The 10219-nt window shown below is 42.4% G+C and overlaps 1 protein-coding gene across 1 annotated transcript in view; it reads right to left on the bottom strand.

Moving 5' to 3' along the window:
• coro7 (coronin 7) overlaps positions 1-10219 on the bottom strand; it is a 99303-nt gene that overhangs the window by 50556 nt on the left and 38528 nt on the right. The gene's annotated exons all lie outside the window — the stretch shown is intronic.

The following is a 10219-nucleotide window of genomic DNA, read 5'->3' as shown; positions in this document are numbered from 1 at the left end:
ATGTCTACAGGGGGAAATATAGGTAAATAGACAAATAGGATAGGTTGATCTGGACAAGCAGCTGCAAGTGTTCATGTGTGAATAGGAATAAGAAAAGGAAAGGGAGAACAGAGTGTATGTGTGCGTCTTTTCTCTCCCTACCTTCGATAAAACAGTCACCCTTTTCTTCCCCTGCTTTAAAAGAAACCTGGTCCCTGGATGGGGTCCAACATTGACACTTACACTCAGCCTGCGCTGCTCAATGGACCCTATTGTGGTTTCAAGGGACCTTTTTTACCCAAAGAAATTCCACACAGAATTACTTCTGAGTAAATATTTTTTCACTCCCCTCCTTTTTTTTGCTCTATTTTTTGTATATAATTTGTTTCCAAATTCAGGGGTGCTACAAGTCAGCCAAGGACAATGTGTTAAAGCAGCGAATCATGTGGCTGCAAATATCATTTTTTTCCCCTCTGCTCTTCGAAATCTTTTATTAAAATTACTTTTTCTATCTCTCTGTTTTCTATTTTCAAAATAGTCCTACGGCCCCCACAGCATAGCTGACAGGCCTGTAACCTGAAACCCTCTCTTAAACCTCAGCCGAGAGTCAGCAGTTGCGGGCATGAAATGAACTTCATAAAAATCACAAGATGAAGCATTTAACTCATCCCAAACTACCAAAGAGAAGGCAAACAAAATACATTTTCCATGACTCAATAAAACTGGGTTGATACAAGCTGAAGAAAACTGCTTACTTGAATCTTTAACACTGTTTTAAAAATGTTCCAACAAAAAGATATTTTATAAGCTGTTATTCTTATCTGCAGTCAGTTCTGTGATTTTGCAACATACTAATCAACACGCGGCAAGGATTTTATAAAAGGGAATTAAACCAACATTGAATAAAAGAGTAGAGAAGGAAAAAGAAGAGCTGAGTAGAGAAAACACACCACAATCTGGTTTTCTGGCCCCAGTTTTTGGCCCCTCCGCTTGTTTCCCTACAGTACACGCTCCAACTCTCCTTGCCCACATCCCAACTTCTACATCTTTCTGAAGTAATAATAACAGATGAAGGGTGGTGTGCCACCAGTTCCTCTCATGTCATACAGCTGCCAGTCTGAGCCAGCAGATGGGCCCAATGCTGCTCTGATAAAAACCACTGAGTGGAAAGATGAGAAGTGAGACAAAAAAGGAAGAATTTGACTTTGGTCAGTTCCTGGCAACATGCATTAGCAGGCACACATGCAATTCATTTCACTTGCTGTGGTAGAATATTAAATACTTAAACCTCGTGGAGATATTTTCTACCATACTGCTACCATTTGTGTGTTTTTCAGTCATTTACTCTCCCGACAGTAGAACATGCTGACCGTCATTATCATTTCAGACCAGAAATCGACAATGTAAGATGGCAGATAAATAAAGTATAATAGGGGCAATCAGGCTTATACATCTGTGCACATATGGGTGTATACTGGGAAAGACCTGTGGCCTACAATAAGCAAAATACAGTCAACTTTCAGGGCCCACATCCATTCCTGAGGGGGACTAAGCTTATACCTATTTGGTTGCTTTTCTGATGCAGCATCCAAAGCTTCAATGATGTCAGTTAGAGTTTAACACCGTCCAGCTGCAGAGAAGCCCAGCCACATTATCACACAGGCTCTTCTGTCTGTTCGTCCCTTGTCTGTGGTTGTGAATGTTCAAATATGCCAATTACTACAATAACCCTTTTATCAGATGTCAAAAATAGCGAATACAATACCTATCCCAGCTTCCCAGAACCCAAGGAGACGTATTCACTTTTTTATCCAGAAAACATATTTGTACTATGTTTAATACGATGCATGTCAAAGAAAAGCTAATCCTGACCTTTACTGAGCTGGACCCGTGGATTTGTGGCTATTTATTTTATTAATTTGGTTGATAAAAAAAATAAACCATTCAAAAAGTTGTTGTTTTTCCGTCAATCCCATTGCAGTTAATGGATCTAAATCAGAAGTTACCCCACATCTCGGTTGTCTTGAAACCAGTATTCAGATATCAGACTAACAAACACGTGCTGTGAAGAGAGGCTCTGAAGCACCATCTTTTTCCTCATCAACCATTCCATGAAGACAGATGTATCTTAAAGTCTTAAGTACAAGTCATCTGGGTTAAATGTAAATAAGATGTAGAGGAATGAGCAAAAAGTATTTCTTAGAGCAAATCTCAGGCAGGTTTTAGGTTTTTAGATGTAGAAAAAAAATCCAGCTCTCCATAGCACACATGCTGAAATACACAAAGCAAAAAATAAACATAAAGGAGGAAACCAAAAATAGAGAGGGATGATCTGTAAGATAAGAAGGATAAGATGGAAACAATTAGATTCAATTAAAAAGGTGGAGCGATGACGAAATGCAACAGGGATTAAGAGGGACGCTGTCACCGGCTGAGACCAAACAGGGCCATGTGCAGAAAAGCATATCCGTCTTTGGAATTGTCCTGACGAGAGGTATGTCACCAGAGAGGTGGGTGTGTGTGTGTGTGTGTGTGTGTGTGTGTGTGCGCACGCGTGCGTGTGTGTGTGTGTCACTAGGTAGCAACGGAATTATAGAGCACCTAAACAGAACCGCCTGTCACTGCTGGCTAGCAACCAAAGTGAGCTTCTCATTTCAAAGGAATGGAGGGGCAGTGGGTGGGGAACTTTATTTATTCAGAAAATCATAAGCACATGAGTAATACTGTATCAACCAAAATGAGAGGAGGCGGTAGTGGACACAGAGGAGGTCATTGCGGGTGAAAAGGGTGCAGGAGGCGATAAAATACTATAGCACATATTTGTTTAAAAAGGTTCCATAATCAAACTAGAGTTTTTGAAATCCAAATAAGCTCCCCAAGCCTGGAAGATGAAGCTAGCAGCTCAAGCGTATAGCTATCGTTTAAACTAATCAAAACCAGTTATTGTCAACTAAGCAAATGTAAGAGTAGCTTGTAGCTCTCTTAAATTTTACTGGCATGAGGACTGTCCTCTTTCTGTTTTCAGAATAGCTATAACAAATCATTGACAATAAGAATTACATTTGTAAATTAAATTCACTTTCGGGCAACAACTCCCAGGTATCTTTGGGATGAGAGATAAGAGGTCAGGATGTCAGCCGGCCATGAGAAACTTTGCTTACCTCTCATAGCCTCTGTAAGAAAACAGCTGTGATGAGTAATGATGAAGGTCGGAGCAGCTGTTCATGGAAACCAGCAGTTAGAAACACCAGAGGCAAGCAAGAGGCCCAGTTTTTAAGCCCCAGTAGTGAATTCCACAGGTTTTCAAAAACGGTTACATTTGCCACACGTCTGACAAGCGCTAGGCTTAATTAAACACTTTCTTGTTTGTCGGGGGCCCAAAACCTCAACAGATCCTACTTAAATTGTCCCTTGACAAAATAAATAAGAGCACAAGGCAAGTGTGACAGAAGCTGTCAGAATTGATGGGGTTACCTTGAAACCGATCCTCTCGTCACAGTTGTTTCTGTCATTTCTGTTTATCTTTAATCAAATCCACAGACACAAAAACAGCTGTACTGCATGTAACTTGATTGACATCGTGAAATACTATGACTTTAAAGCATCTCTTTCACCTTTGACAGATGTAACTGGACACAGCATTCAAATGACCACGGGGTTTGAATTGTCATTGGTGAAAGCAAGGACTGCATGTGCATCCATGTTAAGGTCGGAGGGGGCATCAGTAAAGTAGAGGCTCATCTTCACACAGCCTGTTTGGCAGAGTCCACGGTATTTATTCAAACAATATTTTATCCCAGCAGATCAGCAAACCTTCAGCTGATCCAGCAGAAGAGACAAACAGTATACACACACAATGACTTGCACTTCTAAGGTTAAACAGAGGGATCTATGGTTGTTTGTTATATGCTGTAAAAAGTAAAGCAATGCAACATTTTGTTTAGTTAAGCTGAAGTTGAGTCTTCCGTGGTATGAAGGCCTTATTTCTTGTGTATTAATCTAACTGCAGCTGCTCCTTTAACTAACTCCAGCTTTTAAATCATGATGTAATTGTTATATTAATAGTTATGGGAGCCAACTATGGCATTTAATGAAACAAATCTTGAATTCAAACTTGTAATATTTCATGAAAACAGAACCTATATTTATGAAGCAACTATATCAAAGACATAATACAATGTTTTATAGACCTGAACATAGTGGCGGGTTTGACTTGGAAACACTCATCTTCATTTTTCTTCTCTAACCCTTCGTTGTTTATTGTCATTTTTCCAGACTTATAGCAACATTTAATTGTCAAACAGTTGAAGCGTAACATCCATAATTTAAGAGTAGCACTCTGATGCGGAAAAAAGCGAGCTCAGGCCTCGAGGCCAAGCATTCATGCCTCTGATACTTTCCCCCTTCTCCCACCAGAAGACATTCATCAAACTCTGCTGTGTACACATCCTGCGCTAACTTTCAAGCTCTATTTGCATCACGGCTGTGCTGTATATACACATCTGCAGATCCACGTTGTTTGTGGCTGGAGCTCCTGTGTAATCTCAAACTTAGCTAAGCTATGCTGTAACGTGGGTGGGCATATTACGGGTACGGGCAAGTGAAAGAAACATTCCACTCATATTATTAGCTCTACCAACACCACCTCAAGAAAAATTGTGTTTTGAAACTGTTGGCACTTGAGGAATACTGTAGTATTATACAAACTGATTGAAATCATTTCTACTCTTCTGTAGCACTGTGTGTGTGTATGTGTGTGTGTGTGTGTGTGTGTGTGTGTGTGTGTGTGTGTGTGTGTGTGTGTGTGTGTGTGTGTGTGTGTGTGTGTGTGTGTGTGTGTGTGTGTGTGTGTGGAGGGTGGCGACAGGCACGGATTATGTGCCTGTAATCCTTTTCATCACAGTAGGTGCTCATGGTGTCTCTGCGGTAGACAGCATGATTTACATACATCTCTTAAAGGATGGGACAGCCCCCCCCCACGGCCCCCCACGTGTCTGAGTATATAAGATGTACAAGTAGGTTTGTAAGTCTTCAGGCTTCGTTTTTATTGACACAAGTTGGAATAATATCACAGAGAATATTGAGAGGATGTAGAGGAATAACCAGTTAATAGACATGTTAAAAGATTGTGGCAAACTGAGCACATGTTTAAACAGATTCCTAATGGGTTCTGGCACAAAGGTTGACTTCAGTAATCCACATCAGTCACACTAATTTAATGCCCCCAAACACACATCAAGCCCAAACATAATTGTTCACTGGCAGATAATAATGGCCGTCTCAAACATCCTGCTGCCACAGGGCTGAGGCCACCTGACCTCTGACCCCAGCATGTGAACTCCAACTCTGCAAGAATGGACAATCAACTTCCGGACAACAAACACCTGTTCTTTTCTACCAGCTAATAATACTCAGAGGGAGGGGACTGTTTTCCCGACTGAGTCATTACACACAAACACGCAAAACGTTGATCTGCTAATCCTGTCCGTAGGGAGGGTCTGGACAGTCACAAGTGTCTAGGTGCTGATTAGTAGTGAGCTGGTGAATGAGTAGCAGACCAGGATAAGACTGATTGTAGAGACTGTTGTCTGGTAATTAGGGTGCTGGTTTACATATCCTGAGCAGTCGGGGCTAAACAGGGACAAAGACACACAGACGCCCCCTTGAAGATCTGAAGTCAACTGTGTTAAAAGCCTCAGTATAAGTACATCCAACAAGACTCTACATTTACTCTCCAACATGTTTTAAATAAACAGTATTTATTAAAAAGTAGATCCTGGCGATAATCGAAGTTACGTAAACTGAAAGCTCAAATTATTCACAAAATAAGAAAAGGACAACAATGAAAAGAGGTAATGGAATGATTGTGTATTTACTTTAGATGACTCTTTCATTTAATGTTGTCCAAAATGCATATTTTCATTTTGTTTTTCTTTGACACAACTCATGAATTTAGTGCTTTTTGACATTCAATTTAACTCCCAAATCTCAGAGAAAAGAGAGGTCATAAATGTTTGCAGCCGCAGTGCAAAGCACCAACAACACATCTTTTACATAAAAAGGAAGTTGACTTAAAACTTACCCCTGCCAAGGATTAGCTATCTGGAATCGAGTCCATGCCAGTTTATTTTCATGCTGGACTGATCAAGTCAATGGTAAGCTTTGGAAAACGATAGGCAGTAATTTTAAAGTACACACAATTTGTATTTCATGAGCCAAAACATGCAAAACCACCAGTACGGTACTTAAAGGATGGCCTGAGCTTTTCACTGCCTTAGAATGTGGACTGGCAGCTACAGCCGACTTCTGCCCGCTCCAGTTGCAGTGACAGATGCCAACGGCCACTTACGGCCTACAACTGTCCAGGCTTAGCCCAGGTTGGAGAGGGCGTTTCATGAAGAGAGACTATTGTGTGCCAGGCTGGGTGCTGCTATGGTCACAACTGCACAGAGAGAAACTAGCCGCCACACAAGACAAACATAAACAGGGACACCCGCTGGGCAGGCTGACGCCGCGTGCCTGTGTGGGTGCCTGCCAGCCCGGGCTGTGGGCAAAGCGGCTGAGCACCCCGAGAAGATGGATTCACCCTATAGTGGAAAGATTGCATCAGCCCGCAGAGAGCCCACTGTGGCTCAGAGAAGGTACCGATTCACTAGACCCCCCCACTAATGTAGACATCACTACCCAAGCAGCCACAGGCTAAATGTATCCTCCATGCACAGCAGAAAATAGCATAACTGTTGAGAGGGAGGGAGGGTAGGGAGAGGAGTAAGGGGAGGCTGATATAAAGACATAAAACTAAAGCGTTCGGACGGTGATGAATGGACAAAATAGGACTGGAGTTATTATGTTATGACCAAAGAGAGAAACGACTTCATTACACACAGGAATAAATATCGAAGATAAGGAGGAGACATGAGGACTGAAGGGGGTCTGAAAGATGGATGTAAAGAATACAAATGACTGCAGACAGATGAAAAGAAGGGGGGCACGGGGGAAAGGGGGTCCTCAGTTCAACCACCACATATTTTCCCTGGAAAGGGATATAATTTACACAAACCCACTAAAGCTCAGGAGCAGAGCAATTGGTGCCAACTCCATCCCAGCAGCAAACACTTTTTCCTCTTTCCACTTCTGTCCATCTTTCTTTCGTTCAGTACCTGGCTTTCTCTCTTTCTGCCTCTCCAAGCAACTTTTCTATCTAATTTTATAGGACTTACTCCATCAACTGTGGATTTAAGGGTGGGTTTCGTTCGCGTGTTCGTGTGTTATTCAAAGACCTTGTGTCTTTTAACAATCTTGGTTTCGGCAGCGTGTGGTTGGCAGGAAGTGGAGTTCCACTCCAGTTTCAACGTCTCACATCCCCCATCTTCATTACGGTGAAAACACAGAGGGAAAGGGAAGAAAACTTTAAAACAGCAAAGGTGGAATGGGCATAGCATTGCATATAGGGATGGATTAAAGAAAGAAAGGCTTTGTGAGCAGCAAGTAAAAGAGTTTAAGATTAAAGAGGCAAGGTCACCAGTTTTTATTAATAAAAGAGAATCACATATTTTATGAGAAAGACAAAGAAAGCAGGCAATGTTCAAAGTTTGTATCTAAGAAAAGGGAAATAAAACGGTGAAATATACAAAAACTAGACAGCAACAGTAAAGACTTAAGTCTGCTTAACAAAATATGTACACATTCTCTCGCTCTAACCATACATGAACAGAACAAATAATTGACATAAAACTAGTGTTTGTAAAGTTTGAAAAGACACTAACGACTGAATTTGCTGTATGTGTTTTTGCATGTGTGTTAGTGTGCACAGTAGCTTGTAGCTGACCGTGCAGAGACAGTGCGCGGCCTGCTGGCTCACAGCTGTGAGTCACCACAGCTTCACAGCAGCAGTGGACCGTGGAAGCACCATGATGGCCAGGATGTGAGGAGAAAAGTTAAGAATAATACAGGCCACCTCACCAGCGCACGTGTGTACTATTTTCTATCAGCCATTTGTACATCGAGCCAGTGTTTTTTCAGTCCAGTGCTGATGAAAGGCTTGCTCCTCTAAAACACCACGCAGGCAGGTCAGAGTGAAAGACCCAGCAGCTCTCCAGCATTGTCCCTTTGGCCCCTAAGGAACAAGTGGTCCCTTAAATATGTTCCTGCTACTGGGCCTCTCGCTTTCACTAGGGCTGGTCTTTTGGTCAAACATGTTTGTCTAAAGGTGCTTTGTGTAGAAATTGCTCTTTCACTCTCAGTACAAGACCCAGTCCACACAGCTGGCTTACAAAGAAACCCAGGGAAAAGGAAAAACAGCATGATACTGTAAACATATAGGTTGGAAACTGAGCAGGCACATCAATTTGAGAATGTTTTTCAATGGTTAAACACTTCCTCCTTCCTGGTTTGGAAGAAAAGAAGACAGTAAAAGAAGAATGCCGAAGATAAGACAATGCAAACTATCTCTACACAAAGGTTGTAGTGACTAATTTTAAGAGATCTATGGGGGACTGAAAAATGGCAAAAAAGTGCAATTCACACCATTTGTTTTAAAGTGTACTACCTAGTTAAACATATTACCTATGATTCGTCTGAATGAATGGCTTGATAAAGACACGGCTGATAAAGTTTATGTCACTCCACCTGTCAAATCTCCCTGAGCGAAGATGAATACTGTTAGGCGATGGTCCAGGTGTGCTGAAAAAGGTGAAGAAATAAGACTGGTCCAGACATGTATGTGTGATGACAGTGTTGCGTGTGCTGTGAGAGTGCATGCATGCTTGTATGTGTGCACGTCACTGGCCTATCCAGCTTGCTGGTAAGAAAGCAGCCCCTCCAGCTCATGGTGGGCAGCTGTGTGAGAGACACCTGCGCCCCACATGCCCTCAACACACACATACAAAGTGCAGTGGAAGAGTGCCCCTATGTTGGAGTTAATGGCGTTGCCAAATATCTCTCTGTGTCCCCCACATACATTTCTACGGATAATGGAAAAGAACCGGAACCACTTTAATGGGCAACGGGAGCTACGGGTGAGCAAATCCACAGAATGTATGGGAGACAGCAAACAACCACTAATCATCCATGTAGGTCTGTTTGCCTGCACCAGTGATAGAAGCAACACCACAATTTAACAGCTACTAAATTGACACTTAAAGTGCAATAAGGATGCCTTCCTCATCTCTTATGGCCGGAAAGAAAAATGAGACAAAAGACGGCGAAGGCACAATAGAGAGCTTACACTCCAAACTCTTACGACACTCTACCTCCCACTTGTCCTCAACTCTTCAGTCCCCAGCCAACACAGCCTTGCACAATAGCTGACTGACTAATTGACATCGCTGAAATAATGTCAGCTGGCTTCAAACAGAGGACATTCTGTGGATGTAAGAGCAGGAAAGTCCACAGAGGTTTCTTCAACAGCACACAGACTAAAGACCAACTGGGGTTCCCCCTGAGGGTCCTCCATCTTTTCTTCTCTTCTCCCACTCTACCTTGCTATGCACAAAGGGGAAATTATTTCCTGGCAACCATCACCTCCTCAACTCTCCCACAACTACGTTTTGATTACATTTTTTTAATCTTCTTAGGCCAAGGGCACTTTCACAAGCGCACACACAACCTGTCGCAGGAAAGCAGAGGCCATGCAGGTGCAGAGCAGCTTTTGTTGTCATAACATTTTCATAGAGATGAGAGAAACCTGACAGGCAGTGATGCTGTTCTCAGTTGTCCACACAATATTCACCAACCTCTGGTACATCAACACAATTTAAACACAGTGAGGCATCAGAGCATCCAGTCATATTACCGGTTACCAGAAATACTCATGTACACACACAAGCAATGGCATGCCTCAGCACTTTTCTCATTAAGCTAAGCGTGGCATATTTTTCCTGACTCACTGACACAGACATCTTTCCACAGTTGGATAGACAAATAGGGCCTGCATTGGAGGCGACATCAGCCAGGAGCATATGTGGCCCACCTGCCACCGACCAATCAGGAAGTCTCTTTGAGGAAGACTTTCCTTCTGTTTTCTCAAGTTACCTTTTCAGACGGCCGGTCTGCCAATTACTGGGCCCAGGATAGCTGGTTTCTATCATGGAAACATGATCATAAAAGAGAATACAATGACCAGACAATCCACCTAGCCTGCTCTTTCTATTAAACCAAAGGAAAAGTCTGCTCACTCCAACTCAAAAAAGAAGGAAAGCTGGGCTGGATTTGCTTTTGTGCCAGATGTGGATGAGTGGTG

Source organism: Eleginops maclovinus, chromosome 16 (genome assembly GCF_036324505.1).
Source record: "Eleginops maclovinus isolate JMC-PN-2008 ecotype Puerto Natales chromosome 16, JC_Emac_rtc_rv5, whole genome shotgun sequence".
NCBI lineage: Eukaryota > Metazoa > Chordata > Actinopteri > Perciformes > Eleginopidae > Eleginops > Eleginops maclovinus.
This window is presented reverse-complemented; position numbering and strand designations above follow the sequence as displayed.